The following is a 6,841-nucleotide window of genomic DNA, read 5'->3' on the forward strand; positions in this document are numbered from 1 at the left end:
AGTGTTTTTTTGTTTTTGTTTTTAGACAGGGTCTCACTCTGTCGCCCAGGCTGGAGTACAGTGGCGCAATCATGGCTCACTGCAGCCTCAACTTCCTGAGCTCAAGTGATTCTCCCATCTCAGCCTCCCTGTAGCTCGGACTACAGGCACACGCCATCATGCCCAGCTAATTTTTGTATCTTTTGCAGAGAAAGGGTTTTGCCATGTTTCTCAGGCTGACATTGAACTCCTAAGCTCAAGCGATCCTCCTGCCTTGGCCTCCCAAAGTGCTGGGATTGCAGGTGTGAGTCACCACCTTAGGCCTAGTGTTTTGTTATTATTTACCTCATTCCATCAACATATTTTGAGCACCCACTGCATGCTAGTCCTTGTGCCAGGCATTAAGGATACAGAAAGAAGTAAGATTTGCTCTCTGATTCAAGAGTTTAGTTGGCTGGGTACAGTGGCTCATGCCTGTAATCCCACCACTTTGGGAGGCAGAGGCAGGAGAATCCCTTGAGCCCAGGAGTTTGAGACCAACTAGGGCAACATAATGAGACACCCCTCCACACACACACCCTCGGCTCTACAAAAAAAATTTTTTTTTAATCAGCTGGGTGGGGTGACTTGTGCCTGTAGTCTCAGCTACTCAGGAGGCTGAGGTGGGAGGATCCCTTCAGCCCAGGAGGTCAGGGCTCCAAAGGGCTGTGATCGTGCCATGGCACTCCAGCCTGGGCAACAAAGTAAGACCCTGTCTCAAAAAATAAAATAAAATAATTTAGAAAAAAGAGCTTCGTGAAGGAGACAGATTATGAAAGTATGGGAATAAATTACCATACAGTGAGACATGTGTTAGGGTAGAGGCATGATAAAAGAATTTTAAGAGCCCCAAGAATGGACCAACTGACTTGCCTGAGGGAGACAGCCAGGCAGACGGGATTCCATTTCCACCTCTGCTGTTTACTAGCAGAGAGATTTTGTCCAAGTTACTTAACCATTTAGACAGCAAGTTCTTGACCTAGGTACCGAGGATAAGAATACCTTCTGCACAAAATTGCCCTGAGGATTAAAGAAGATGATAAATGCAAAGGACCCAGCAAAGTGCTTTAACATAATTGGTGTCCAATACAGGTGCATTTCGTTTCTTTTCTTCTTCCCAGGAAGGTAGGAAACGCTTTCACAAGGAAAAGTATTTGAGCTGAGCTTACTGACATGAAACCTTTGTCTTCTTACTCAGGGAGAAGAAACTAATGCTTGTAGAGTAGCTACTAGAAGTAGGCACTCTCTTTGGGGTTTCCCAGAATGAAGAGGGGAAGAATATTCCATCAAAGAGAACAGTACAGGAAAAGGCAAAAGGCTTCATACTATTTATTGTGCATCTTTCAGATGTGACAGGACAAGTGAACCCATGGGAGAGACGAAGCTGAAGTGGGAGACCTGAGCAGGATTGGATAACTGCAAAGTTCTTTTCCTCCCAATAGCTAGTGTTTGGAGTTTAAATGTCCAGCTAGCCCTGCAGAACCACAGACAAACTGTCTTTAGACCAAAGTTCTCACTGATCCGCAGGGTTTCAACCCTTAAGTGGAAGTATATCAATTACAAAGATCTAACCTCCTATCTAATTCCCAGGACTACACAGTAATTTCCCAAACATGGGCCTTAGTGCATAATTTATGCACTCACTTTGTAGCTTTGTAATTAAATCTGCAGAGGATTTGGATCTACAGGGCAATGCTGGTACAACTCCCTGCATATGTAAATATACCAGGCTGGAGTGTAGAATTGATGGTTTTGAACACATCCTTTTCCTACATACACTGCTAATGACAGCGTTATGGCTGCAGTTAAGTGGGATGGATGCACTGAACAAATAAAAAATTAAAAAGCATGCGAACCAACCGATCCACACAATCCTTCCTGATCTGAATTCCTGCGACATTCAGGGTCTGTACCATCCACGACAGCTTTCTGATATCTATTATGTATGTCCTGAACTGTCCCCTGGGAGATCTGGTGAACTAAATCTGATATTTATCAAGTGTTTACTGTACCCTGACACTATGTTAGTAATTTCACATTCATCTTATTGAGTGCTTATTCTGTGCCAAGTGCTCTAGGTACACTGTGGAAAACAAATTGGACTTGGTTTCTGACCTTATGCAGCTTCTAAGTACCTTAGGTAATCCTTATAATAACCCTTCAAGACCAAGATTTTACAGAGAGGGAAATGAGAACTAGATAAGGTTAATACTTGGCCCCAAAGCTGACTTACCGTCAGGCACAGTAGGCACAGTGCTTAGGGCCCATAATACTTACAGGAGCCTAAGAACATGTTTTAATTTTAATTTCTTTTAAAACCAGAAAAAAAATGAATATAATACTAATGATTATATAATAATGAATCCAGCCTGTTTTGTGTTTGTCTTTATTCCAATACAGTCATAAATATATCTTTAAATACTTTTTTGTGGAAGAAGAGGTCCATAAAGGCAAAAGTGCCTAGAGCCCACCAAAATCATGGTACGGCCTCAATGAACTCAGGATCACGCAGTTGGTAAGAGACAGAACAAGGTGAGGCAGACCCTGTAAGCCTGACGTCCCTTTCAATTGGACATATCTAGAGGATAACTACTGTGCTTTTATATCTCTCCTAGTGCTAGGTTCATAGGGGTAGCTCCATAGTTATTGAATTAAATCACATTGAGTTAACCCAAAGTGCTTTATACAGTGGTGCTATGATTTGAATGTATGTGCCCCTCCAAAATTCATATGTTGGAACTTAAACCCCAAGGTGATGGTTTTGAGACGAAATGGGGCCTTTGGGAGGTGATTAAGCCATAAGGGCCCTGCTCTAATAGGTGGGATTAATGCCCTTATAAAAGAAGCTTCAGAGGGCAGCCTGGTCCTTCCATCTATTCTGCCACGTGAAGACACAATGTTCATCCCTCTTTGCCTCCTTCTTCCAGGTGAGGACACAGCAAGAGGCACCACCTTGGAAGCAGAGAGCAGTTTTCAGAGAGCAGTTGACACCTTGATCTTGGACTTCCCAACCTCCAGAACTGTAAGAAATAAATTTCTGTTCTTTATAAATTTCCCAGTCTTAGGTACTTGGTTGTAGTAGCACAAATGGACTAAGACAGGTGAATAATTAATAATATATTCTTACAGATTGAAGAAAACCCTGTGGATGCTGCAAAGATCACATGGATTTTTTTCATCTGGAAAATAGACCTGAAAATAAAGTCTACACATTTTATCAGCTTGTAGAATTTTTGGATCAAAAGATTAAAACAGATATTGTTGCTTACAAATAACGATGTTTATTTTTTACTACATATTAGACTTATGACAAATCTCTGATCTAAGCATGATATTCTAAAAATTAATATAAATATGTGTATAATACTTTTTTAAAAACTCATCTATTCATTTAACATTCACTGTGCCAGGAACTTAGAATATAAAAACAAAGAAGCCACTGTGCTCACTGCCCTTGAGAAGCACATGGTAAACTCAATCTATCCTTTCACAGAAAATGAACAGACACCATGGGAATGTAACCAAAGTAGTACACGCAATTCCAACTTACCAGAATTGAAACATAATACAATTTCTCACAAAGGCTAATACATTATGAACATAACAGTGCTTGTTATAACAGAAGTCATTGGTGTTTTGTTTTTTGTTTTAGAGATGAGGTCTCAGTCTGTCACTGAGCCTGGAGTGCAGTGGCGTAATCATAGCTCACTGCAGCCTCGACCTCCTGGGCTGAAGTGATCCTCCAGCCTCATCCTCTTGAGTAGCTAGGACTACAGTCATGCAGCACCATGCTGAGCTAAGTTGCTAGTGCTAAAAGAGCATTCCTAATGTTCTAATGTTCATCATGTCACACTTCTTTTTTTTTTTTTTTTTTTGTTGTTGCCCAGGCTAGAGTGCAATGGCACAGTCCTGGCTCACTGTAACCTCCGTCTCCCGGGTTCAAGTGATTCTCCTGCCTCAGCCTCCTGAGTAGCTGGGATTACAGGGGTGCACCACCACGCCCGGCTAAGTTTTGTATTAGTAACAGAGACTGGGTTTCGCCATGTTGGCCAGGCTGGTCTCGAACTCCTGACCTCAGGTGATCTGCCCGCCTCAGCCTCTCAAAGTGCTAGGATTACAGGCGTGAGCCACCGTGCCCAGCCCATGTCACACTCCTTTTAAAACTGCCCCCAACTAGCGCCTAGAGCAGCCATTCCCAACTAGTGGTCGATTTAGCACATGCATGCATACACACACACAAACCCACGCGCGCGCGCACACACACACACACACACACATAGACCCACCCCAGGAGAGATTTGGTAATGTCTGGAGACATTTTTAGTTATCACAACTGTCAGGGGTTGGGGAATGCTACTTACATCTAATGAGTCAAAGCCAGAGACACTGCTAAGCATCCTACAATACAGTGGACAGCCCTCTACCCCCACCGCACTACCACCACACACAGAATTATCAGGCCCCAAATGTCAATAGTGCTGATACTGAAAAACTCTGGCCCAGAGGAACTAAATCCAAACTCCTTCAGCTGGCATTCAAGGCCTGGGCAAATTCGGCCCTGTTCCCTCTTTTCTCTTTATCTCCCTCTGCCTTGTTCTCTGGACGCTCCACCTTTCCAGGAACCTTATGTTCCAGCTCTATTAGACCATCACAAAATGTAAGAGTGATTAAGCACTTGGGCTCTGAAGTCAGGCAGACCTGGCTGTGTATCCAGACTTTACTACTTGCCAGTTGTGTATCCTCCATCTTAGAGACTCAGTTCCCTCTTCTGTAAAATGAGGAAAACACTAGTTATTTATATTGAGAGAACTGTATGAAGTGATACAAGTAAAGTCATTTCACAACATCTGGTACATCTCTCTGCCCCTGTGCTCTTGCTGTTCTTGCCTTTATTAGGGCACCAAAACCAGGCTTCCTTGGTCCTAAATTAGTTGCCTAAAGGTCCATGTCTCTAACTGGCCTGAGAATTCCTGGAGAGCAAGGATTGTGTCCTATCTGTTTTTGTTTCCCCAGAACTTGGCATAGCACCCTGCACATAGTAGGTCATCAGTAAATATTAGTTGAATTGCAATTTTGACACTCCCTTTAAGAGAAGACCACCCTGCCAATGGGCAAACAATCTAGAATTCTAAAGGAGGCTCTTATTTTTACAACCAGTCATTGTTTTCCTTGCTGCTTCCATTTTCTCTGTCCAACTCTTAGGGCTGGGGTTCTCCCATGCTGGGTACTTGTCATGGTTCTTAGCCAATTGCTCCTCTCTCTTAAAGACCTCATCTAGCTATGTGACTTAAAATACCACTTATATACCTCTAAATTTATATTTGTAGCCAAGACCTCTTCTGTGGGATTATATGTGTGTGTATGTGTGTATATATACACATATACATACACTATACATATACATATATACACACACATATACATATATATATATTCCATAGGACTCTGATTGATGTAGGTTGATATATTTTAACTGTGTACTTGACATCCTGATTGATTATACTTTGACATCCCAAGTTAGCACACAGCAGTTAAAGTGACCTTTTAAAAATATAATTCTGATGATGTCACTCCCTTTAAAGGCTTCCCACTACACCAGTTATAAATCCTTCCCATGGCTTATATCATGAAAAGTCTTGACTCCATCCTTTCTCTAGCCTCACCTCCTGACATCGTTCTTCTGCCTCACTGTGCTTGAGTCACGTTGGCTTTCTTTCTGATGCTCGAATGAGACAAACTCATCCTCCTTCTCAGAGCCTTTGCACTTGTTGTGTCTTCTTGGAACACTTGGCCCAGATGAATACATGGCAACCAAAGTGTCACCTCAGGGAGGACTTCCCTGACCCCCTTTCCTCTCCCAGAATGAAAACTTTCTCCATCTCTCTCTAAGTCTCTAAGTCATTGCCTTGTTTTAGTACTTCCTTTATGACACTCTGTGTACCCTACTGGAGAGGGAGCTCCACGGGAGCAGGAGACTTTCCAGTCTTGTTCTCCGCTGTATCTTCAGTACCTAGCCCAGTGCCTGGCACATAGGAGGACCTTAATAAATAGACATTGGATTTTTTTTTTTTCTTTTTTGAGATGGAGTCTCCCTGTGTCATCCAGGATGGAGTGCAGTGGCGCCATCTCAGCTCACTGCAACCTCTGTCTCCCAGGTTCAAGCAATTCTCCTGCCTCAGCCTCTTGAGTAGCTGGGATTACAGGCACATGCCACCACGCCCAGCTAAGTTTTGTATTTTTAGTAGAGACAGGGTTTCACCATGTTGGTCAGGCTGGTCTTTTTTTTTTTTTTTTTTTTTTTTTTTTGAGACAGGGTTTCACTCTTCGCCTAGGCTGGAGTGCAGTGGCGTGATCTTGGCTCGCTGCAACCTCTACCTCCTGGGTTCAAGCGATTCTCCTGCCTCAGCCTCTCAAGTAGCTAGGACTACAGGCATGAGCCACCATGCCTGGCTAATTTTGTGTTTTTAGTAGAGATAGGGTTTCACCATGTTGGTCAGGCTGGTGTTGAACTCCTCAGGTGGTGATCCATTTGCCTCAGCTACCCAAAGTGCTGGGATTACAGGCATGAGCCACCGTGGCTGGCGTGTTTTTTTTTTTTTTTTTTTTTTTTTTTGAGACAGGGTCTCACTCTGTTGCCCAGACTGGAGTGCAGTGGTGGTATCTCGGCTTACTGCAACATTCACCTCCCAGGCTCAAGAGATTCTCCTCCCTCAGCCTCCTGAGTAGCTGGGATTATAGGTGCCCACCACCATGCCCAGTTAATTTTTGTATTTTTTAGTAGAGACGGGGTTTCACTATGTTGGCCAGGCTGATCTCAAACTCC

Source organism: Macaca fascicularis, chromosome 1 (genome assembly GCF_037993035.2).
Source record: "Macaca fascicularis isolate 582-1 chromosome 1, T2T-MFA8v1.1".
Taxonomy (NCBI): domain Eukaryota; kingdom Metazoa; phylum Chordata; class Mammalia; order Primates; family Cercopithecidae; genus Macaca; species Macaca fascicularis.